At 37.3% G+C, this 26635-nt stretch overlaps 1 protein-coding gene across 2 annotated transcripts in view; it reads left to right on the forward strand.

The window, feature by feature from the left end:
• The window catches only part of Cdh12 (cadherin 12), a 684197-nt gene that overhangs the window by 250482 nt on the left and 407080 nt on the right, over nt 1-26635 (forward strand). For both annotated transcript variants that reach the window (XM_036206975.1, XM_036206976.1), the window contains one exon: nt 14844-14988. The gene's annotated coding sequence lies outside the window, so the exon portion shown is untranslated. The remainder of the gene's footprint in view (nt 1-14843; nt 14989-26635) is intronic.

Raw genomic sequence — 26635 nt, forward strand, 5'->3', positions numbered from 1 at the left:
AAATTTGAAATGATATATAAATACTGAATCAGAGATAAACTTTCAGGAATTATGTACTATGGTCATATTTTGTTTGTGTTGAAATGTGATTTTATTTGTATGTTAATAAATAAAAGTTCCTGGAGGTCAGAGCAAATTTAGCAGAAGTCTGGCAGTGGTATCACATGCCCTTAATCTTGATCACATGGCAGGCAGATCTCTGTGTGTTCAAGGATACCACCAGCATGGAGACACACGCCTTTAATCTCAATACCAACCATAGGGACCTGGAGGTCTGTATTGACAGGCAGTGACAAGGAGGTCATGTAGTTGTGTTTACAACCAATGAGAAGGCAAAAAAGAAAGTCAATAAAATGACAGACACACAGAATGTAGGTCTCTTTCTGAGGGAGAGGATGGCAGCTACAGTGAGGGGTAAGAAGGCAGTCTTGGTCTTAGCTCTTGGCTGCTGCTCTGACCTCTTGGGCTTTAACTCTGCATTTGACTCTGTGTTTCTTATTTAATAAAACTGTTCAGAATTACATCTACAATGTACAGTTTTAAGTGTGGTGTTTTAGGAATGAAATGGCATTTATGGTTATAGCTCTGAAGTAAATTAGCAATTATGAATATCAAAATTAATTGTATCATGTATTATCCAAAGTGTCTGGGATTGAAAATTTAAGAAAAGTAATAAATGATCCTTTTTGTCTATTTCTACTCCAAATCACAATATAATGTCAGCCCTGTAACAAGTAAAGACCAGAAAGTGCAGAGCCAATAGTGAAAAGATCATGGCTACCACAGTGGCCAGGGCTTCTTCTTCCAAGCCCAACTACTGCAATGCAACCCCTGTGTTTCCCCAGAGTGCAACTTCTAATTGGTTTTAAAAACAAAAACCTGGAGTCAGATATAGGGGTGAATGCTTAAATATCAGAGAGACAAAGGAGCAAGCCACTTCTTATCTCACCAACTCCTCAGTCTGAAAGGGGTAGTGAGCTCCTGTCTCCTCCTGCCTTATATTACTGTCTCCACCTCCCTATTGCTGGGATTAAAGAAATGAGCCTCCACCACCTGCTATGTTCCGCTTTTACCCTGGATCATTTTCCTGTAGTTCATCGTGGCCTTGACTATGATTTTTTTCTGCATCTTCCTCTAAAATTCTGGGATTAAAAGTGTGTGCCATCACTGCCTGGCTCTATGGTTAACTAGGGCTTAGCTCTGCACTCTGATCTCCAGGCAAGCTTTATTTGTTAGAGCACAAGCAAAATTTTACATTTCTCCATGTGATTAAAACTCATTTTATATTTTCCTGACTTTCTCATTATTGGTAGATGGAAATGGAGTGTGCATAATAAATAGACATCACCATGCACAAGGCACAAGTATTAAGAGTTGACCCAACTGGCAAAGATACTTAAAACTGTCAGTGAAAAAACCAGTATATATTCTAAAAACAAAAACAAACACAAAGCAGACACTCTTTAATTAAAATATTGCACTCTGACTTTCATGCAGTATTCTGACTTTAGACTCTCCTTTCCTTGGTGTATATATGCAGATACAGAGGGCAAAGTACTATGTAGTAGGTAGCTGTTCCAGCTTCGACCTGGAAGTGCCGCCCCCATTGAGGCTTCCCTAACTGTCATGCCTACAAGGCAGAGCCAAGAGAGGACCCCCAAAGACCTGAGATCTGGATGGGCAGGCTCTCTAGGTGCCTGGATGCTGGACGCTGGAGGTAGACCGAGCAGAGTTCTCCAGAGAACACCGCTGGACTGTGCTTCACCTTTCCCAGACTCTGTTACCTATCTCTTCACTTGTAAGTTACCCCACAAAATAAACCTCCCTTTTAACTATGTGAAGTTGCCTTAATATTTAAACCAATAGTACTACTTGAAGGGAAGGATATGAACAAATTATAAATTCTTTCATTCATTTTCTTTAGCAAATATTTATGAACAAGGTACATGTTAATTTTCAAAAACTCTAAAACTAAGTTTCTGTGATGTTTGCCTTTCTAAAAAATAACCACATCCATGTACCTCTAACAGTTTATGTATATACATATATAATTTTATACCTATATGGTAAGAATTTTTTTCACAAAAATGTGTTATAAGCCTACAGAATGGGAAAAGATCTTCACCAACCCCACATCTGACATAAGGCTGATCTCGAAAATATGTAAAGAACTCAAGAAAGTAGACATCAAAATACCAAATAATTCAAATAAAAAAATGGTTTACAGATCTAAACAGACAATTTTCAGCAGAAGGCTATCAAATGGCCAAGACATTTAAGGAATTGCTCAACATCCTTAGTCATCAGGGAAATGTAAATCAAAATGACTCTGAGATAGCATCCTACACCTGTCAGAATGGCTAAGATCAAAAACACTGAAGTCAGCTTATGCTGGAGAAGATGTGGAGAAAGGGGAACACTCCTCCACTGCTGGTGGTAGTGCAAACTTGTACAGCCACTTTGGAAATCAGCATTGTGGTCTCTCAGAAAATTGGGAATCAACCTACCTCAAGACCCAGATATAACACTTTCGGGCATATACCCAAGGAATGATTAATCATACCATAAAGACACATGCTAAACTATTTTCATAGCAGCATTATTCATAATAGCCAGAACATAGAAATAACCTACATGCCCTTCAGTGGAAGAATGGATAAATAATATGTGGTACATATACACAATGGAGTACTATTCAGCAGAGAAAAACAGTGACATCACAAAATTTACAAGCAAATGGCTGGAACTAGAAAATATCATCCTGAGTGATGTAACTCAGACTCAGAAAGACAAACATGATATGTATTCATTCATAAGTGGATAATAGATGTAAAGCAAAGGATAACCAGACCTTAATCCACAGCTCCAGTGAAGCTAGCTAACAAGGAAGACCCTAAGAAGGATGCATGGATCACCCTGGGAAGAGGAAAGAATGAGATCTTCTGGGTAAACTAGCAGTGAGTGGGGGCAGTAAAAGGAAGGCATTGGGGATGAGAACATGAGGAAATAGATGGTCATGTTGGGGGAGGAAGGGAGTGGGAGAGCAAAGAAAGAGGTATCTCAATAGATGGAGCCATTAAGAGGCTAGGGAAAATCTGATGCTACGGAATCCACAAGGGTTACTCCAGCTAAGACCTCTAGCAATAGTGGAGAGGGTGGCTTCTTCCATAATCAGATTGGTGACGACCCTAACTGTCATCATAGAACTTTTATCCGGTAATTGATGGAAGCAGATGCAGAGACTCACATCCAAGCACTGGGCAGAGCTATGGGAGTCCAGTCAAAGAGATAGAAGACGGAGCAAAGGGGCAGTCAAGATCACAACAGGGGAAACCCACAGAGACAGATGACCCTAACTTGTGATTGCTCACGGACACTAGACTGACAGATGGGGAGCCTGTGTGGGACCAAACTAGGACCTCTGCATGTGGGCTATAGTTTTGTAGCCTGGTCTGTTTGTGGGACCCCTGGCAGTGGGACCAGGATCTGTTCCTGGTGCATGAGCTGGCTTTTTGAAATTTGTTCCTTATGGTGGGATGCCTTGCTCAGACTTGATGCGGGATGGGGGAGTGGAGAGAGGGGCTTGGTCCTGCCTCAACTGAATATAACAGACCTTGTTGACTCCCTGTGGGGGCCTTAGCTGGCCTGGAACTTACTATGTAGACTAGCCTGACCTTGAGCTCACAGATATCTGCCTGCCACTGCCTTCCTAGTTCTAGGATTAAAGGAGTGGAACACCACTCTTAATCTTTGGTTAAAGTACTGAATTTTCCCTTGATTTTTCCACCCAGACTCTTATTATATTTTTATTATTCTTGCCAAAATATGCTATTTACATTTTTCATTACAATAATTAAAATTAAACCAGAGAATTTTCTCTGATTTCCTAATATAAGTAACATGCAATATTACTTGTTATTACATCCAAATAGCATATAATCTTTACAACTTAAGTGTAGATTCATTTAGAGTTATACATAGTGCATGGAAGTGCATGTTACTTAGTTATATGTTATTGATCATGTGGGTGTCCATATGTGTGTGCTACCTGTGAGTGTAGGCATGCATTTGCCATGATGTGCTTGCAAAGGTCAGAGGACAACTGTTGGCAGTTTGTTTCTTAAAGCCTGGAATCTAGGGATCAAACTCAGGTCATCAGGCCTCTGAAGCAAACACTTTACCCACTGATCTACCTCACTCACATGATTTTTCTGTTATTTTTATAAGCCAATAGCTAGTAAGTCCTCATGGTTTATTCATTCACTCACTAGGGCTGAGAATCTCTTAAGTCTTCCAGTATTGTCACTCCATATGAATTACCTAACCTTATATTTTATCATACATTTTCATCTGAAGGAACCGAGGCAAATCTGATTTTTAAACAACTAGCCTAAGAATGCAGGATTTCTGGGGACCATTCCATTGTGTCACTTTAGTATTAGGAAATAAACTATCAAAATTCCTGTTCTCTTCAGCACTGCTCTGTCATTACCACATGTTTGATGTTCACTAGAGTGAAAGTGTTATACCAGGCTCTCCACCAACATCCTGGGATATGCTCAACCTTGCGTAATTGTAGAGAGTTAAATTATTTTAATAAGGAAAACAGAGCCAATAAAGCAGATAGAAGACATCTATTCCCTATGATGTGGCAACAAATTACTGACTTTTATGGACAGTGAGAAAGAACAAGTTGGCAGGAGATGAAAATGGGCATTAGTGTCAGTGCAAATGAATGGGGCATGAAACATGGCATGTAGAGGTTAATAGAGTCATCAAAAGGTCTCAGTAAAGCATTCTATTTTATAATCAAGTAAATAAGGATAAGACGGACCTTTTGATAGCCACTCTGTAACTAGCACAAGTTTATGATGTTACATAAGGTAGTTTCATCTTACAGCCTGTCAAATCCAGTTAGAGGCCCAGGGAGCACAACTGTTTTTCTATGATACAGTCTCACTGGCTATAGACTAGATGCTGAAGATGTGCTAGGAGGGGATTTCAGTATTTGGCATAGAAAACCTAGGAGCCAATGGACAATGATAGATATGCCTCAGGAAGTAATTAAGCATTTCACAGCCCTTATATTTTGAACACTGATGGCATTTATTCCTCTATAAAATTTTACTAAACTATTATCTGGATAGGTACTAGGACATTAAGTTTAAAGTCCTCTTAAACTGTGATTGAATAGAGAGTGCTCTGTATGATTTGAGAGACCTTTAGGAATACAGACCAGGTGATTTTATTCCCCATTCCACAGGGTTTCTTTAGAAAATAGGTAATGGTTAGGGCTTCATAGAGGGGTCAGGGGTTAGAAGATAACTTGCTGTTCTTCCCTAGGACCAGAGTTTGGATAGCAGTCTATACCAGCAGCTCAGAAATGCCTGTAGCTCCAGGGATCTGACACTGTCTTCATACCTCCCTAGGCAACTTCACTTACATATGTACACACACACACACACACACACACACACACACACACATGAACATACATACACATTCTGTCTCTCAACACACACACACACACACACATACACACACACACACTTTAATGCTAAATAAAAATAATACCAGCCTCTTTCTGCCTCCTCTCTGCTCTGCTTCACTCTCTCCCCCAACTTTCTCTTTCACCAGGCCTGGTCCCCTTCCCCACACCCCTTTAATATTGTAATTATTGTGATGCTTTGTCAATGATAAAATCAGAACAAATGGCACTTTTCCTCATTTATTCACAGGTAACAATTTTCAAATAAGATGTATGTATTCGTTATAAGTCATATATGTCTTAAGGGAATTTTATATCTTTGAATCCATCTCCATAAGTAAAATATGGACCATTTATATTATCCAGAGAGAGAGATATGCCTTTCCCATCTGTCACTCACTCATAACCACCAACAGGTCAATCACCTACTAACTGTCTATCATTATGTTTACATAGTTTTGAATTTTATCTAAATACAGGATATGGATTGTTTATGATTTTCCTCACCAACTTAACCAGGTGACAATTTGGTTTTCAAGAATGTGACCAGTTTCCCCTTTAGGCTTTCTATTGAACAGTACTCCAGTCTGGGAACACATTAGAACTCATCTCTCCTTCTTTTGATGGATAGGTGGACCATCTTCAGTTTGGGGGCTATTGTGAATGTTTGAGCACTGGCATATAAAAGTCTGTGTATAGATACATGCTTTATTTTATTTGGGATTGTAAGTTAAGGAGAGGGTTAGCTACATTATACATGTAGGCATATGTTTAACTCCTTAAGAAATTACCAAATTATAGTTTCAACTTAATTGTACATTTTCATTCCCATCTGTTGTTGGTTGTTTCTGCTCTTTATGGGGGGGGGCGCCACCCAGCTCTCAAATAAATAACTCATGGAGGCTTATTCTTAATTTTAAATACCCGGACTTAGCTTGACTTGTTTCTTTCTAGCTTTCCTTAACTTATCACATCTACCTTTGGCCTCTGGGCTTTTCCCATTCTCTTACTTCTGTAAATCTTACTCTTTCTCCATGGCTTGTTGTGTAGCTGGGTGGCTGGCCTCTGATGTACTTCTCCTTCTCTGGCTCCTTCTCCATCTTTTTCTTCTTTCTCAGAGTTCTCCTTCTGTATCTACTCTCCGCCTGCCAGCCCTGCCTATCCTTTCTCCTGCCTCACCATTGGCCGTTCAGCTCTTTATTAGAGCATCAGGTGTTTGAGACAGGAAAAGTAACAGCTTTACAGAGTTAAACAAATGCAACACAAGCAAAAGTAACACACTTTAAAATAATATTCGACAACATGTATCAGCAATGTAAGACTCTAAGTGTTTCACATCTTTGCAAGGACTTGATAATGTCATTTGTTTTCTATTCATTGTGATTAATGAGTCTAATATGCATTTGTTTATAGGAACGAGTTTTAAAAATAATGATATAAAGTTGATTTCTGGGGGGGACTCACACTATCTGAATGAAGATGTATTTGACCTATAGGAATGTAAACCCAGCAACAGATTCTGTTGATATGGCTTATTACACATGTGCATGAATATCTTTCCACATGTAAGTCTACTGTTTGTACTTTTACATTCTCCAAAAAGACTCATTCTCTCTGAACAATAGAAAAGGTAATCTTCTGTTTTGATAATCGATACTACACATGCATATGTTTTAATGTGCAGCTCTTTAGCGATTTTTTTTAATTTTATTAACCAGGATAAAATATGTGTGGTTTGTACCTTGTAGCAATAATCTTGTTCATCACAATTTTCACTAGATCATAATGAATCTAAAATTATATATTATTACCAAATTATTCATGTAATGTATTTCATTTTTATAGACTTAATGAGTATATATAAAAATACAAAATATAATAATTCTGAGCTAACAAGTAAGTTTTTAACTGCCAAGTAAAAATATCCCCAGAAAGTCCTTTTTTCTTTTAATTATTCAATACTTTTTTATTATTTTAGTGAGAATGTACAAAAATGGCTTACATGAACTTATATTATTCTTTATGTATGTGTTCACTTTTAAGTTAATTCTTCATCACTTTAATCATAATGACTTCAGTTTCTTTGACCATAACAACAAATGTGGAGAAAATACAGCTAAACATTGATTTCACTTGACAAAATCAACTAAATCCTTTTGAAGAAAAAATGTTATAATTATATAAAAATTGTCAAAGAACACTCATAACCTTGATTCTTTCACTTACTCTATATACAACATCAAATCAGCAATCCATATCTGATTCATAAATTACTTGAACTGTGAAATCAAAATATTCTTGTTATAATGTTATTTATAGAATGAAACAATTAAATTACGAGGAGAACTGAGAGGTGAGAGAGGGGAGAAAATGTGTGTTTGCATATAACCTTTTGTTCTTGTCTGCCTGATTATTTCTGCAGGAGGTAGAAAGGATATCACAAATTATTAGTTGGATAATGCATTTTGGAGCTGGCTGAAATCTTAACATTAATATACTTTAATTTCCTCACATTTCCCAGTGAAATTATTAACTTTAAGCCTTTCAAATGTCTGAAGGTTATAAAACCAGTTAGTGGAAGAAAGAATTCTGACTGTAGTCCAAAACTTCTGACAGCACGTTGAATTTTGTTCCCCACTAAATTTGTTTTTGTTTTTTTTTGTTTTGTTTTTGTTTTTGTTTTGTTTTTTGTTTTTTTTTGGTTTTTGACATAGGGTTTCTCTGTGTAGCTTCAGAGCCTGTCCTGGAACTCGCTCTCTAAATCAGGCTGGCCTCAAACTCACAAAGATACACTGACCTCTGTCTTCTGAGTCCTGGGATTAAAGACATGCACCACCACTGCCTGGCCCCCTGCTACAATTTTATCATTTTTCAATTTCTTGAATGTACATAAGAGAACCTACTCTCAATAATGTGAAAAATATTCCTTAAATGTTAGTAAATATAGCTATGTAGCTTCCATGGCTTAGGCTGAAGCAGAAATGGCTGTAACTTATGAGAAGCTATTAGTAATAAGAATATATTTGTGAGATAGTATTAGCTTGTTGCTGATGCTACATGATCAGTTTTTACTCTAGTATTTGTTCAGTTTTTTGCCTTGAAACAACACCAATGCTATGGAATTTATTTCCTCCTGATGAGTAAATCCACACACAAAAAACATTTACAAAGAAGTAATATTTGAATATAAAGGCATATGGAAACTTAAAATTAGTACAAGAATTTGTAAATGCACATTGAGAAAAGTATCTTAGCATATTCCAAATGTAAGTAAAAATAGCCGATATCAGGCAAAGTGTGTGAGTAACCTAAACAAAAATCCCAGGACATATTGACTGTAACTCATCGGCTCAGGATAGTGTTCCTTTCACTAAAAAGTGGATATCATTTATATTATTTAGGATAAACCTAAATAAGTTTGTACTTTGTAGTAATATTTTTTGAATATTTCAAATGGGTATTTGAATGTCTATACCCATTTGGTGCTTATTTTGCTACAGCATGATTCAGATGATCATATTTAGTAGACAACAGGAAGCAATAACACTTTCCTGAAAAGGAGATGCACTAGTTGACTTTGTGTGTCAACTTGACACAAGCTCTGATCATCAGAAATAAAGGAGACTCAGTTGAGGAAATGCCTCCCTGAGATCTATCTGTGAGACATCTTTTTAAAAATATTTATCAGTCGGGGAGGGCCCAGCCAATGGTGAGTGGTGCCATCCCTGGGCTGATGGTCTTGGATTCTGTAAGAAAGCAGGCTAAGCAAGCAATGGGGAGCAAGCCAGTAAGTAGTACTCCTCCATGACCTCTGCACCAGCTCCTGCCTCCAGGATCCTGCCCTGTTTGTGTTCCTATCCTGGCTTCTTTCTGTTATGAACAGCAATGTTGAAGTGTGAGTCAAATCAACCCTTTCCTCCCAATTGACTTTTTGTTCATGGAGTTTGGTCACAGCAGTAGAAACCCCCAGACAAGAAACAATTTGGTTTCTCACCAAATAACAAAGTCCAAAGGACATATACTTGCCCTTTTTATTTCTCATTTTCTTGTCACAGAAATATGATAAAAAATACTTAAGGTAACCTATTTCCTAAGATTTCTGTAAGAATAAAATGTGATAATAGGTAAGAGACTTACTGGCAAAGTTTAAAGACTGAATTAATTTGAGTGATCATCATTCCTTTATAGACAGAATTTTTTATCAGACATATTTAAAAACTGTGGTCACAACATTTCTCTGAAATCTTATGAATATGTCTAGTAATTTCAAAGAGAGATGAAATGGTTTTATTTAAGTCTGGCTTAGAATCGTCTCAATAAATCCTGGATTGTAAAAATCACAGTACTTTGGCTTAGTTAATACATATTTCAAAAAACATTTTGAAACACTCAGTTTTCTATTAAAAAACAATCACTACATTGTTTTTAAGCAACAAAATGATAGTGCTTTTTGATTTTAACTGTTTTTATTTTTTTATTTATTCTAGTTATCTCCTTTTCCTTTTCTTTTCTCCTTCCATCTCCTCCTATTATTCTTCCTACTGCTCCTTCTCAAATCACGGTCCTTTATTTTTTAATTATTGTTGCTATACATAGCGATAAGCATGCACACACACACACACACACACACACACACACACACACACACACATACACACACACATACACACACACACATACACACACACACACACACACACACACACACACACACACATATCCTGCCGAGTCTATTTTGTGTTGCATGTATGTATGTGTTTTAAGGGCTAACCACTTGGTATTGGACAACCAATTAACCAGTTAGGAGATTGGGGAGATTAGTTCTTTCTTCTTCAGTGGAGTTAATTGCCTATAGTTTTTCATCTAGAAGTGGTGCCCTGCGAGATCTCCCTGCCCCCCAACCCACACCCCTGTATCTATATTGGCATGTCTATTGGTGATGTCATTGTTCAGGTCTTGTTCAGATAGCCATGCTCTTGATAGTTTGGTGGGTATGTCTTCCCTTCCTATCTTGAAGACACTTTCAAAGGAGACTTCCTGTTTCTCTGGCTCTTATCTTTCTGGGCCTTCCTCTAAGATGTTACTGGAGCATTAGGTGGTTATTTGACCAAGATACACTATATGCTACAAACAACAAAACGAAAAAAAATAGTCATTCTATACATAGTTTAGTTTCAGGCTCATTTACTTTTGAATTTTATTTTCTAATAATATATATCCGATATATCCGAATATATTAAAAGCAAATCTAACTGGGAAGTGGTGGCTTATGCCTTTAATCCCAACCTTTGGGAGGCAGATGTAGGCAGATTTCTGTGAGTTTGAGACCAGCCTGGTCTACAAATCCAGTTCCTGTCCAGCTAGGGGAACACAGAGAAACCCTGTCTGGAAAAAAAAAAAAACAAACAACAACAACAGCAAAAAAAAAACAAAACAATACAAAGGAAAATTATTGCAAAAAAAAAAGTTTATTCAGTTATAACACATATACAAAAATGCCAAAGTAATTTTCTTATCACATTGAAAGTATGTATTTTTTTTTATTTATGAATTCTTTTTATTATTTTTGTGTGTGTCTTTTACATCATATGTCTAGATCCCGTTCATTTCCTGGCCCTGCGTATCTGCTCTCTGTAGTCCTCTACTTCCCCCATCCCCCAACCCCTACCAGATAAAGATTAAGAGAAAAAAAGAAAAGAAATAAAAGGGAAAAAATGTCGCCATGGAAGCTGTAGTGTGACACAGTGAGTCACACAGTTAATCCCTTTTGGCCATGTATCTTTACTTGCAAGTGTTCATTGTAAAGAGACATTGGTCTTCCAAGGCCTCTGGTTTCTGCTACACTATCTGTGCTGGGCCCTCACTGAGCCCCATCTTGCTTATGTTGCTGCTGCCCAGTGTTCTGGAAATCCTGTGGGCTTCGAATCTGTAGGACCGGTCCCTTAATGTGTCCCAGCAGTTCACAGATGGGATAGATATTGTTGTGGGCCAATGCATAACCCTGGTTCTGGGCCTGGGTAGTTGCAGGGTTGGTCAGCATACCAGCTCTCCCTTGTCCTCACCACCAGGGTAAGCTCTCCTGTATTGCCTTGCTGTATTGCACACTTTGTAGCACAGGGACTAGACCTGTCCTCCTGCCTTCATGTCCTCAGGGTCAGATCTCTCACATCTACACCTTCAGGGCCAATTCTATTGAGTTGCCCCAGCATGGTGTAGGGGCACTCTCCCTAGTGCTATAGCAGATTTAGTTTTATTTTCTAAAATAGAAATTTAATAAATATCAATTGCATTTTTATAGTTACAGTTAACTGTCCTAATTCTGTATTTTCTGTATATTGCCTGTTTAGCATTGACCAATTTATTTATATTCTCTGAGCTTTAATTAACTCAAGAACTGAAAGCCAGCAAAATGGCTCATTGGTAAAGGTGTTTGAGAGCATGTATAACCACCTGAGTTAAATCCCCAGAATCCACATGGTTCAAGAGGTAACTGACTTCTAAAAGTTGTCTTCTGACCCTCCAAACTCACAGTAATTTCTAAAAAAATAATTAAAAGATGGTAAAGTGTAGTTCACAGGTTAAAGCTCCATATTTCATTCATGAGAGTGACAGCTGAAGTTCATCAAGAGCACATGGGATGTCTCAAGTATTTAATGTGTAGTACCTAGTGTACTGGCTGGTTTTGTGTGTCCACTTGACACAAGCTAGAGTCATCAGAGAGAAAGGAGCCTCAGTTTCCAGCTGTGAGGCATTTTCTCAATTAGTCAGCAATGCCTAAACCTGGGCCATGGTGGGTCGTGGTGGTGCATTCCATGGGCTGGTGATCCTGTGAGTTCTCTAAGAAAGTAAGCTGAGTAAGCCAGGGGAAGCAAGTCAGTAATCAGCACCCTTCCATGGCCTCTGCTTCAGCTCCTGCCTCCAGGATCCAGTTCTGTTTAAGTTCCTGTTCTGATTTCCTTCAATATGACCAGAAATGTGGAAGTATACACCAAATAAACTCTTTCTCCCCAACTTGCTTTTTGGTCATGGTGTTTGATCACAGCAATAGAAACCCTAGTTAAGACACTTAGTACAGTCACATCACTCATGTCTTTTCATGTTCTCCTCACAAAATTGTGTTGTTCTTTTCATAGTCACATAAATCCATTTAGAGTCTGGCATGGATTAATATATACTGAAGACACAATGGATTAGTAAAAAGCTCTTACTTGAGAAGGAAATGTCTTGGTATGAGTATTACTACATTATTCAGTCAAACAAATTCTCTGGCACAATGGTACTTTCTGACACACCTGCCATCCTTTCCAATGGTAATTGGAGGTGGACAGGGTTCAGGGAAATAAGTACAGTGTTAAAGCTTTAAAAAGTTTTAAAGAGGCCACTATTTAAGTGAAGGTGCTCTGAATGGGACTTTGATCAATATAGGTTTAGAGTGCATGGACAACGACACACCAGAGCCATGAAATGTAACCAGGTATCACTTGTAAGTGCCCTGTTACAGCCTAACTGGGACACTCTGTGAAGAAATTAGCAGTTGTATTTCCTGTTTGCTGTTTATGAGCCAGGTGCATTAATTTCGATTTCAGGAGCCTCATTTCTGCTGGAGTCCTCCACTGCCTGTCTATAATTGGATAATGGGCTTCCTGCTTAAGAGTAGCAACAGGTGCTTCCTTCGCCAGAAGTGAATCAATCGATCAAGTATTTTCACCTTCAGCCCTCACCCTCCACCAGTTGAGGGAGCACCAGACCTCTTCATGGGAGGCTGTAGCAGCCCCTCCTTCTGGGATCTCCCCCTAGGAATCTGTGCATTCTCCCAGTAAGAGCACAGCCCTGTGCACAGCAAGTCAGTACCATTTGAGTTTTCTTCTTCACCAAGGAGTTTCACCAACGAGTTAGTCTATTAATGAGACAAATCAAAACGGAAAGTTTATTTGGTATGTATAAGGCAAAGAAATCCCCTGTTGTGAATGTTTGAGACATTTTGTTATATGGATTTGAGAGTTTTCTCAAATACATGTGAATACAGCCATGCAAGAAAAGCCCCCCTTTCCTCCCTCCCACACGCACACCCTACACACACCAAGGGGATGCCATATGTCCCAGTTGAGACCTACATGGAGAAGACATGCTGAATATGTCACACAGTATTATTGTGAGAGGACAGTCATCAGTTTCCTCTCTGGCAATGAGAATTTTCTCACCCTCAAGACATGCAAATGACTTTTTTCATCTGTTCTTTTTATGTTATTTGCATAATTTTCTCCTGCAAAAGTGAGAGCTGTCAAAAATTAACCATTTGGGCTTCAACATTCAGTTCCGTGACCTTTTCCCAGAGCATTAAATCTCTCTGGGGACCAAGGAACTTTGGATGTGAGAGAGTAGAGGATACTGAGAAGTGATCAAAAGGGTGGATGATGGATGAGGTGCAGCAGGTAGGTAGAGATACCCCACTTCATTTGAACAGTCACTGGGTATTTATTCCCTTGGATACAAATACCCTTGTTGCTATTTCTTTCCTTCCACCAGCCTTTACAGATAATAGCGAAGATGTCTCTGTTAGGTGTCCTAGACTCTTCTGTTGTTACTCTGGGTAACCACATAAACCTTTTTTTGGAAATGTGATGTTAATATAAAAATGCTACTCGAAGGAGTGCAGGGGCAGCACTCTGTTTTGCATGCTTTGGTTTGTATGCTTGTGTCTTACAAAACTGCCAGATATGCTTATTTAGTATGAATCCTACCTTTTTACAAGTCAGAGAGTTGCCCTCTGGAGGGCTGTAATAAACCTTTAAAGTCATTTTAGTTAGACAAAGGTTGATATATGTAGCAGGCTCGGGGCAAAGGCAAATCCAGCTATCTTTTTTATCACATTGCTTTAAACATGTTTAGCTTTAGGCTTGGCTTACAAATCAGCCCGAGCAGTCTAGTAATTGTCTCACTGCGCCTTATATCTAACACGAAGGCATCTTGCGAAATCAGCTGGAGAAAGCCGATTTGCTGAAGTCCTGCAATGGCTAACACTGTGTCTAATCACCCTATAAATTATAGTCATAGTTGTAGTTTATCCATCAGGCTGAGAAAGACCAGTTTCCCAAGTGGCCTTGGTTCCTTTTCTGATTCCCAGGAGACCCACAACCCCTCCTCATGCTTTGCCTGCACGCAGGGAGCGTTGCCTGCTAATCAGGTCAATGAATACCGCCTGGCTCCAGGGACCTGACAGGCGTCCATCACAGCAGTTAGGGAGCTTGCAAACAGTGCAAGCTAACGGAGAAACTCCCGCTAGAAAACATCGCTCAGTCCTCATTTACTCACTGGGAATCTCCAAGGATTTCAGCTGATCTTTTTCTCCCTTCAGACAGCGAGGAGCTTGGCATAAACAGAGGCAAAGGAGTACAGCGCGCTGCCACTCTGTGGGTGTTGATTGAAAACTTCGATCTCCCCTCCTTTCACGGTTGATCTGAAGGATTTCTCACTTGATCACGGAGAGTATTTCAATTAAGGTAAGTGGTGCTGCGCCTGACTGGCTGCATCGCGCGGTATCTCTGCACGGAAAGTTCTTACTGTCTGCGCTGACATTCTGCACTGCAGTAAGTGGCTGTCTATGGCAGGGCAAGGCTTAGTTTTACAAGCAAGTGTCCTGGATGTGAGCAGGCATTTGGGGATAATGGAATTTCAGAGGCGTTCTTATCAAATCTGATAGTTCTGCTTTTCATCAAAAGAATATAAAAGGTTATGTGAAAAGGTGGATGACTTCTTTTCCTCCTTTAATAATCTGATAAGAGACCTGCAGGGTGCCAAGGTAACTTGATTTTGCTTGCATTGTTCCCTCATGTCAGAGATAAAACTGGGCTCTGAAACCTTCTTGAGGGTAAAGAAATTCATTTGCAAATACTTTCTGAGATCCTGTACAGGTCTCTACTTCAGCAACGTCTCTGCACTTCCTTTAGGTGTAAGGACGCAGGGCTGGATCTCTGGGAGTTTAAAAGTGTGCATTTCAAAACTGAAATTTAATGTGAACAGTGTCCGATAAATTTTTCAGAGAAATTAAGCTACAGGACTGATTATTCTAATGGCATAATGTATAGTCCTTATACAATATAGACGGAATTCTCTTATTAGGTAAGTTTTGAAAAGAGAATACTGCTTTCTGAAATGTTTATTTTTAAGGAAGGTAATTTAAGGATATATGTTGAAATCTCAACTTCTAGGTATGTTATTTCTGAGGTTATTTTTGTTATCCACCTATAGCAAATTGAGGTTAGGTTAACAGGTCACACATAGTTTAGGGCAATTATCCACCTACTTTCAGTAAAATAGTTCATCTTGTTTCTTCTGTATCCTTTCCTCTTTGCAATTTGTTCAAGGTACCTAGAAAGATCATGGTAGAACTTTTTCCAATGTTAACTTGAATTATGTAAACTTTTCCAGTTCCTCTTTAGTTGGCACATGTAAATATAGCCTGAAGTACTGTTACCACGCTATGGGCAATATGATCAAGATAAACACAATATTTTGTTCATTAAATTTTACAGAGGCTCTATTGATTATCACTCTTAACATGGAAGAATAGTGACTGTATACCTTGCTATTGTGTGGGTCAATTACCGTAAAATCATTTTAAATAATTAAATACACTATTTAAAATACAATTGCATGCTGTTATATTACTTTTTGTATGGAATTTCAATAACTAATCTGAAATATTAAAGTGCAAACAAAATATCTAACTGCTTTGTGTGTATTATTTGTCATGATATGCCAAATGTGTTTTTAAAGTGAAAAGTCATATTTCCCAAATGTTGGCTCCACTTTCATTCCATAGATATCTTGAGATGGGAAGTCTTATAAAGATGTCAGAACACTGTTTGTATTAATTCCCTATGCTTCTGCAATTCCCCATGGGAGCTATTCAGGCCAATGCTGTTGCTATTGCTTCCTACACAGGAATTAAATATTTTCAGAAGGACTGTAGGCTTGTCTTCTTGGTAGTTGTCTGTGTTTTCAACCAATGCCTGAAGATAATTTGCTATTTCTGTTGCACCAAGATGTCTATCTCTTTGTTGGGATAGGGTGGCTTCTCCAAGATTTAAAGATAACTGTGGAAAATTGTCTTCATTATAATCACTACCCAGGGTAGCTTTATTCACCCCTATTCTTTTAATCAAACTAGATAAAGAGGCAAATAACCAAAACATGTTTAATATTAAATCATTTCTTACTGCTAGCATGAGTTCTGTATTATAGACTATCCCATGGACTAGTTCAAGCTGATGGTAACTTCAAACCTTCAAACCTTCAAAGCTTTTATGGGATATTCTGGTCAATTAAGTGTGTGGCCATCAAAGAATAGATATAGTGTGTTCTAATGTATTTACACAAACATGAAAACAAAGGACTTTTACTGTTGCTGTTTTTTTTTATTAATTTTTTATCTTATGAATAAGTGAGGGAATGGAGAAAGTCTTGTGAGCAAGTGGAAATTAGTAGTTCAAGTCTTAAAGATCTCAGCAGGTAAAAGTGTTTGCCACCAAGGCTGGGAATCTGAGTTTAATTCCCAAATGGTGTACTGAGAGAAAGGATTCCTGCAAATTGTCTTCTCATCTTCACATGTACACTGTAGCACACTTATGTACATTGATGCATGGATGTACATTTGCACACACACATACACACACTAAATAAATAAATTAATTAAAATAATTTAAAGGGAATTTAGCTATTTATTTTAGGTAGAATGTATGATTTACTTTTCTCCATCTTACTATATTATTGCCACCTGTCATTATACATCTAGGAGCTACATGGATTCTCAATTTCCATTTGCTTGATTGGAATGTATTCCTTCTGCAACATCAGAAAGAATTTCATGGCCCAAATTGACACAGAATAAAGCAGTTCTTAAAAGCAAAGACCTGTTACAACTTCATGAAATTTAGAATGGGACTAAAGCTCAATGGTAGAGCATTTGCTTCATGTATGTGAGTCCCTAATATCAAATCTCAACACACTCTCTTCCACACCCTCACACACATACAAACACATACATATGCATAATGATTTAAATCCAGAGTCACTTTTAGAGAACTGAGATTAAACAGAAGCTAAGAATAATCCATATTCACCCAAAGACAAGTAAAATATTAGGCAATACAGAGATATTCTTATTTGGAAATGAATGTGAGAAGTGAAATCAAATAAAAGAAAACAGCATTTAATAGATTTAACAAATTTTATTTAAATTTAACAAAGTTTATTTGCTATTTTTCAACTTATGTAAACATTCTTATATTAAGAAACAATGTCTATGTCTATATTTTAGCAACACCCGTATTTCTATATAAAAATAGGTGCAATGTTACTTGATAAAAATGGAGATGCCATAAAATTAATATTAAGCTGGAAAACTTAATATGATTCGCTGCCAAACCCAAGGCTGCCCTAAAATTGCAAGTGTAAGTTAGCACATATGACTGTGATGTGTGATATTATCTTTTGTTCCAATTATCTGTTAAAAACTAGAGTATCTAGAAACATGACTTAGAACATAAGAGCACTTACTGCTCTGGCAACAAACAAACAAACAAACAAACAAACAAAGAAACCAAATTTGTTTCCTAATATCAATGACAAATGGCTCACAAAATTTCTGTAATTCAAGTTCCAGTGGATTCATTGCCTGTTTTTGGCCTCCATAGGCACCTACATGACTATGACATACATACATATACTCAGACAATACAAAATACAGGTGAAAAAATATTTTAAATACAGATTGTACTAGCTATTGCACAAGGTCCAACAATCATTAGAAAGGTAATCAAGAATGTGTGTGTGTATATTACATACACATCCACACACACATACATACACACACACACTTTCACACATGCAACAGTAATCTATATCAATAAGCAGAATTTAATCATCTTAGTTTTACTGATTCATAAATTTTTTGGCCCATTCTACATTTATATAAGCTAACAGAGAATTTGTATGCACAGCTATTAATTTATTCCTAACATATGCATATGGTAAGTAATGAGTTGCCTTGCAACAACAAAAGCAGAAAATAGTTTGCAGGTTGAAATCAGAGCTACTTAGATCAAGATTAGGTGGTCTTCACCTTTTAGACCAGAAGTAAATTTAACTAGTCTCTCAGTCATTGCGAGAGTACCTACTGACACTGGGTATCTGTACTGTTGACTTTAAATAGAAATTGCTTTGTGGCTGTTATGCTATAAGGGGCCTGAGATAAATTTGAGAGTCACAAAGATGACAATCTGGAGAAATCATATATAAGTGGCACATTTAAGATAGTTAACATAAGTTAAGTCTTATATGTTATAATAGGCTATAAAATACTGAGACATTTTCCAACTTTCCCCATTTTTTCCTCATAGTGGTGTAAGTTCAACTCACCAATTAAAATTGGGAAAACATCTTTGTAAATTAAACATTGTAATGGACTTAATAACTTATATAGCTATCATCTTTCTAGTCAGGAAGTAGAGTACATACATCTATAGGTACATGTTCTACATGTAACCTTGCTCAAAGCCTGACCCCATTCAGAGCATGCCCTTGCTCTATAGCCTTGGACAAATAGTTAAGGTAGCTAAGCTTTGTTCTTGTGTTCTGTGAAATGGTAATAATTATAGTATCTCTCCTATAAATCTGTTGTGACAGAGAAAGGAGAGATAATTGGTCTAACTCATAATCTGTCAAGTGTTCTGAAAATAATAGTAATGTGAAAAGGAAGAAGCATTTCTCTTCATCCTTCACTTGACTTATCTAGGAGAGATCATTGTTATATCCTTATGGCAGCAAAAAAATATGTGGACATAATTCTTGGGGTCTGGCTCTTTACACTGTACTTACAGCAGAACCTTTACATTAAGAAAATAAAACTTCTTCCATTGGATTTCCATTGGTCAATTTAGAGAAAGCTTCCTACTTTGGACAGAGGACTAAACTTGCAATTGAATCCTTTCTTTTGATTCTTTCTGAAGAACACCGAAGGAAGTTACAGCTTTAAAACATAGAGTTACTGTTTGTATTTATTGAACAACTGACTGGATTACAGGGTAGAAAATACTTAAACTGTTTTTTCTATGATCATAATAATGGCTGGGATCATTATTATTCCCAGTAGAGTTATGTTAAAATGCAGCCATAGCTACTTAAAGTATAGCCACTCATTCTGTATGGGCAAACATGAGCTTAGAATATGCTTAAGAGCCTGTAAGATTGAGTCCTTGTTCAGACATGAACTATTCACTTTGGATGATTTTTTTGGCTATCTGCATAATGAATATAGTTTGACTATCTTGGAGAAAATGCCCTTCATTTTAAAGTTGAATCTACTTCCTATAAGCACATTCATGTTTTTATATAGGATTTAAATATTCTAATTGTAAATTCTGACCAGGATATTCTTTGTTGGGTTCTATCTATTTACCTCTCTACACAGAAATAATCAATTATTTTCAGCAACTAAATCCACTGTTTTCCATAGTCCAAGCTACATAACTTTATGATTCTCCATGTAGAAACTTATAGTGAATTATAGCAGCAGATTTTCCTTTTACCTCATTTAGTAGATTGAGGGGAAAAATGAAGAAGCAAAGTTTAGAGACATGATAAAATCAGTGTATATAGAAATGCGTCCTAGTGGCTGGGATCATAATTATTCCCAGGTGATGCTGACAGAGAAATGCAGAGTATTGCTTTTGTCAACAAGCCACTTTAATACACAAAGGGGCATGACATTTCTCTGCAGATTCTTCTTAGGATTTCTGTGTCATGGTTTCAGATAATGTATTTCTTTGTTTTAAATTTTCATCACATTAATGTATTTGTGTGTGTGTGTGTACTTTCACATGCACACACATATTTACATGCTTGTGTGAGTATTAACATATAACAGGTTAGTTATCATGGTTAAAAAAGAACATGAGTAAAGTCATTCTCTTCTTTTACCATATAGGCTCAACAGACCAAACTCAGGTCTTGGGTTTTCAAGCTTGGCAGCAAGAAGCTTTATGAGCTAAGCCATCTTGCCTGTTTGAGACCTTAAACTTCCTTTTCATTATGGATTTTTTTATTCATTTTACATACCAACCACGGATCCCCCTCTCATCCCTTCTCCCACTCCTCCCCTGGGCTTTCCCCACAGCCCACCCTCCATCCCCTCCTCTGAAAAGGTAAGGCCTCCCCATGAACTTTCAACCAAGACCTTAAACTTCTAACATCCTCTCCAGGAAGGGTGGTGCTCCTTGTAGATGAAGTATATGGCTCTCACATTACCCCATCTTCCTTCTCTACCCCATAATAATGAAAACGATGCAATGTATTTTTTAGTGACTGAATTTAACTTGTCTAGTCTTTCAAGGTTACAGGTTGATGAGATTTAACAAGTATCTTTTCTCAGCTCTGAGCAAACTGTGAGCAAAACTGGTGAATTGTCATATAGCCTCTGTGCAGTTCTGTCTCAATGCCATTGTTGATTTTCACTGAAATTACATGTATGAGCTTATTTCTTCATTCAAGTTTTTTTTTTTTTTCATTTTATCCAAAATGTGACACTCTGTCCTACTTTTTAATCTCACATTTACTAAATTCTGTTTATTGATGGTTTCTGCAACGTGCCCATGAGCTCTAAGAAGAACAGGCCATACTTTGACCACTGAGGTGGGGTCTATCATGTACTCAGAGCTGTTTTCTAAAGGAAGGAATGAGGACTGCCAGAAGCAGGGACAAGGTTGAGAACTCTCAGGGTGAATGCATCTTTCTATTTCACTTCTTAATCTTTCTACTTTTATTTCTTTTCAACTGAAACAATACAGACTATACCCTACCTGGTGTATCAAGTTATAAATACAACCAGCACATTTTCCACTAGCACTATTCCAGCCTGTGTGTCTAATAAACATCTGGACCTTTCTGTCTGCTTTCTAAATCTCCCCTCACATAGATTTTTATCCTCACCTTTCCATATCTCCTGTCACCATAATCTGTCACTCCCATATGGTCACTTTACTACAATTCTGTCCTCCACAAAAGAATGCCCAACACTGATAAAGAATTGATTGCTCAAATACAAATATAAATAGGTAAACATTTTCCTTATCTTAGGGCTTCCTATATGGCTTCCCTCTCCTTTAGATGGTAATAAAAATATTTTTGAAATCCTCTGTGTTCAAGGTCTGATGGCTCCTCCCCCCTCATTGGCCTAATCTTCATCACACATTGACCCAGCCATGGTCAACATCTTTCTTTTTAACTCTAAAACTTCATCTGACATATTACTATGCATTTTTTACTTTGTAAAACCCTCAATGATCAAAACTCTTGTAAGTTTTCATAGTAGACTTTATTCCTGTTCTGTGTGAATCACAGACGCCATTTCATTGTTTAATAATAATAAGATCTGGATGTGATGGAGATACTGTACATTTCTTGTTCATGCTGTGTTCCCAGCGATATATATATATAAATATTTGGTGAAAATATTAACTGAGTTTCCTCTCAAAAATGAAGTCATTTTTTTCATAAAACAATCTCTTACTTCTACTTTGACAACTTAGTTGCCGCGATTTAAGAAAAAAATGTTTAGCACACATGTTGTCTCTGTACAATGTTAGCAAATTAAGAAGCTGGCAATAACTAGAATAATATAAACTTCCACTATGTTTATAACCACTGAAATCTGATTGTTACATTTGAAACATCACATCGACCTTAAAGACTGCGTAGATATCTTTCTTGTCTTTAAGTGAGTAATACAAAATTTTCACACACATTGAGTAAAGGTCACTTATTCCAATTAGTTCTTATCTGTGTAATAATAGGATAGCATTTCTCATCCATTTGTAATCAATGAACATGAATATTTAAAGTTGAAGCCCACTATCTTCAAAAGTGGCCCTTTGTGGTTCCTTATTTCATAAATGGACAATATTTATTACCATGGAATTACATTTGTTCTTATTCTTAGCATTTGTAATCTTTAGAAAAATATAGTTGGTCAGGCAAACAATAGAAACTTGCTGTACTTGTGAATTAGTAACTGCCAGCACAGCTTGAATGGGTACATGTTGACCTTGCATGCTTAGGGAATGATGACATGGATACATTTAATATTACCATAATTAAAGTTCATTTTATTAGTTGTCTTTTACATGGCATTAGGTGAAATGCTCTAAAAATCAATATATAGCAAACAACAGCATTAATTTTGGAATGAATTTCTCTCACAGATATTTAGAAGCAATCTTCCCTGGAACCATAATCCTCAAAAGGAAATTGCAATCCTTGCAGAAACACAGTTTGGGTCACCTGGGTCTAGGTCTCTGGATTTTTCTAAAAGCCTTCACAAGGCACAAATGACATTTTAAATAGCTTGTCAGGAGGAGATGTGATTTTTAATGCAGGCCCACAAAATATAATGGCTTTGTATATGTGTGTGTGTGTTTTATCAGTGCCCCTAAAGGCAAACATCTGAAAAGCAGAGAGGAGCATAATGCAAAGATAAATGTTGTGACTACTGTCTAAGGAGGAACATATTATAAACATAACAGGGTAATAGCTCATGATAAAAAAAATAGCAAACTAGTTGGATATGTCAGGTTTTCTTTTTCTGTTTTTGTTAAGAAGTATCATTAGACATCAGGAATTTTTTCTTCCTGGATGCTGAGCCATTTTGCTTTTAAAAAACATTTCAAAGCAGAAAGCTGTGTAAATATACCTTGATTTGAAGGCATAGAAATGGGGAGTCCTGCCCAAATTTAGGCACAAAGTGCTTCTGTATGAAGTGATAAAAGTGTCACACTGGTTCCATTAAAATAGGACAATGTACTTCAAGCTCATAGCTTATGTTATCCTACATCCTGAACAGCTGCAAGGTATAAAACCATGACTGCTACTTCCTGTGTCTGTTTCATTACAGTTTCGGTGACTATTAATGTAAAATAAACATTTGCCACTCAGTAGACAAAAGCTCTTCTCTCTTGCCTTTGTTTTCCATTGTTTTTGCAGTGGTATCTTATTATTCAGGAGATGTGATGGCTTGATATGAAGCGATGCAGAAAAATTAAAATATTTTGCTTACCAAATTGATTCACTCTGTCTTTGGTGGGAAACTCACTGGAAAGATTTCTAGCATTGTTGTCAGGACTCCGGATTCTGGTTACTGTACTTCTGAAGATCACATGAAGTTTAGTATTAGTTATTCAAGATCTTCACATGGGTCTGAGGAATGGAATTCTATAGTCATTAGCAAAGCAGTAAATGAGATGCACTGGTTCTTTCATACGGAAAACTACTTACCCAGACAATTTCATCGAGTCTCTGTAAACTCTATATTCCCCATAATTTAATCTCTTTCTCCCCCAACCCCTCTTTCACTCAGGTGATCCTCCCATCTACGGTCCTTCCTTTCCCCAGTTGGAAGAATTCCAGGCAACCCTAGTTCACTACATTGTAATGCTCTAATGCGTTCTGGAAAACTAGAATCTAGATTCACACCCCAGGCAGCTCCATCCCTCCCTGTTGAACAGTGCAGTTTGAATTTATTCAGAGACTGTCCCCTGCATTTCCTCTGACTTCAGTGAAGTTTGAAAATTGGTGCCTCCTTAGTCATTGTTGTCTTCTGCTCTAAATAAATTATACTTTGATGTATGTATCAGCCTATTATCTAGTGCTAACACCAGAAAACAAGATGAAAAGATTATCTGGCCTTGAACTTCTAGACTTGCATTTCTAGATGCCCCATATGAGAGGCTAGTTCTGGTTTCTGTCATCAGCCTCCCAGAGTCCCGAGGTTGCAGAAAGCACGTGTGTCTGTGGTACCTCTGTTTCCTCTGTATCTTCTTTTTTATTTAAGAATTTTTCACTCATTTTACACACTAACAATAGATCTTCCTCTCATTTCTCCTCCCCCTCATCCCATCCCTCCTCTAAAAAGTTAGGAGCTCCCATGGTGAGTCAGCAAGGCCTGGTATATTCAGGTGAGGCAGGTCCAAGCCCCTCCCACTGCATCAAGGCTGAGAAAGGTATCCCACCGTAGGGAATGGGCTCCAAAAAGGCATCTCATGCACCAGGGATAGGACCTGATCACACTGCCAGGGGCTCCTCAAACAGACCCAGCTACACAACTGTATCCAATGCAGGTTCCACAGCATTTGTTTTAAATTTCATGGGTTCCTATGAGCTCAGCTCAATTGTCTCTGGATTTTCTCATCATGTTCTTGACAACCCTTGCTTGCATAACCCTTCTTCGCTCTCTTTGATGGGACTCCTGAGCTCTTCTTGGTGCTTGGCTTGTGAATCTCTGCATCTGCTTCTATCAGTTACTGGATAAAGGCTCTATGATGATAGTTAGGGTATTCACCAATCTAATTACCCGGGTAGGCCAGCTTAGGCACCTCTCCACTATTGCTAAACTCTTAATCTTCTAATGAAGTCACCAGAATTCAATCACAGACTATATCCCAGTGATTTATCTAATCTTAATTAGCATCTGCATGTAGTTTCTACAATTTAATATCCTTTCATTGGGATTATATTTTCATGAAGGGACCCTTGAGGACATAAATCATATCCTAAATCTATATCTAAATATTAGTAAAAGTCAGTCATCATTTAAACCCTCAGATTGGTGTTGTGCTTGTTGAAATACACTAAAAGATTTTGTGTTTCAGGAAGAAATACCTGAGTTGGAAATGTAATTCAACAATAGGGTACTTACTTCTCACATTCAGGCTCCAGTCCAAATTAAAAACAAAAACAAAAACAAAATTTAGAATTAAAGACACGTTCTTATATACTATTATTATGATAGTGAAAACAAAATAAATCCAGATTAGTCTGCAAATAAATCATTTGCTGCATAGCTAAAATAGAGCTGGTGAGATGATGTATGGATAGAAAATAGAATTCCCAAAAGTCCTGGATTTACTAATCTAAATCTAGCGAGGTCACAGCAGTCACACAAATGGAGCAAGTTTAAGAGTCAGGTTACTAAGTATATTTTACTAAACAGAAACAACTTGAGGGTCATTTAAATATTTAGGCATTAAGTATGATTCCTTCCTTAAAAATATGGAAAATAGCAAAAAATTTCCCTTCTTGAGTTGTGAGGTATCATAAGCACATTCTGTCCACCATGTTTATAAAGAACACTCAGTTTGTATGGATATTATCACTAACACTGAAACACAATTTTCAAATTTGTTAGTGCATTGCATTAAATAATGGCACAATGCAAAGAAAAACATTTTCACCTTATGAATATTTACTTTATGAGTAGAGAAAGAGGAAAGGTTAAGGAAATGAAGATTTTTAGTGAGCCTTAATAAGGATGGTAGTGATGTGATGTGTGCATGAGTGTGTGTGTGTGTGTGTGTTCATATGTCTGAATGTATGTGAATGTGTATGTCTGTGTATATATGCATACAATATAGGAATAATATGTAATAACCTGTTTTAAATGTTTCTCTGGGAAGTTTGTTATAATTATAAGTAAGTACTCTTGATATTAAGACTGAAGATTGAGATTGATTTTACTGTGAGGGAGATAATATTCACTCTATTCATTTTTTTTAGTAAATGAATTTTTCCCACTAATTTGCAAGAGACCCACAAGAAATCTTTCATAGTTTTCAAGCTGACTGGAAACAGATCTATGTGAGAAGAAATGAAGAAGCATGCAAGAACTTTGGTAAATGGCATTCAAATTATAAGTCAGAAGTAATCCATTCTTGTTGAGAGACTGTAAATTTTAAAAGTGGTGATGTGTGTGTGTGTGTGTGTGTGTGTGTGTGTAAATTGTCTTTGGGAAAGTGGAGACAGAAGTAAAATTACTGGCCCAAACTTTTTACTGTGCAATAGTATTTTAAGAAATAAATGATAATCACATAGTTCTAGATGATAAAGTGCAGTAACATCCCTTTGCCAATACACGACCTTCATAAAATCAATATATACCAAGATAAAATAAAGCACAGAAGGAACAGAAGTCATGCTATGGAAAGTCTTCTGCGCCGAGCGTCTTCCTGTACACCTGCCAGGTTTCCTTGCCTCTGTCCTCCTCAGGCTGAAACTATGAAGATAGAAGTCCATAACATGAAAGACAGAGCAGCTTTCTCT

Source organism: Onychomys torridus, chromosome 15, assembly GCF_903995425.1.
Source record: "Onychomys torridus chromosome 15, mOncTor1.1, whole genome shotgun sequence".
In the NCBI taxonomy this organism is placed as follows: domain Eukaryota; kingdom Metazoa; phylum Chordata; class Mammalia; order Rodentia; family Cricetidae; genus Onychomys; species Onychomys torridus.